This window comes from Penaeus monodon, chromosome 22 (genome assembly GCF_015228065.2).
Source record: "Penaeus monodon isolate SGIC_2016 chromosome 22, NSTDA_Pmon_1, whole genome shotgun sequence".
NCBI classification, from domain to species: Eukaryota; Metazoa; Arthropoda; class Malacostraca; order Decapoda; family Penaeidae; genus Penaeus; species Penaeus monodon.
The window spans coordinates 15,815,935-15,816,207 of record NC_051407.1 but is presented as its reverse complement, the minus strand read 5'-3'; positions in this window follow the sequence as shown (position 1 = coordinate 15,816,207).

Sequence of the window (273 nt, the reverse complement as noted above, 5' to 3'; positions counted from 1 at the left end):
TATTTTCCCAAGGTTTAAGCAAGATTTTGGAATTTGTGATTGTTTTTTTTTTTTACTAAGAATCTTGACATTCGGTATGTGATCGAGCATGATTTGGGAGAAAATATAGAAAATGATATAGCAATAAATAGGAGAAGAAAAATAGAGAAAGAAAGAGGATAGAGACAGATACGGAAATTAAACTAATGAAGGGGGGGGGGGGTGGAGAAGAAGGGGAGTGACAGGAAAACAGACACAGAAAGACATATAGAAAGAGCAATAGAGAATCAGACG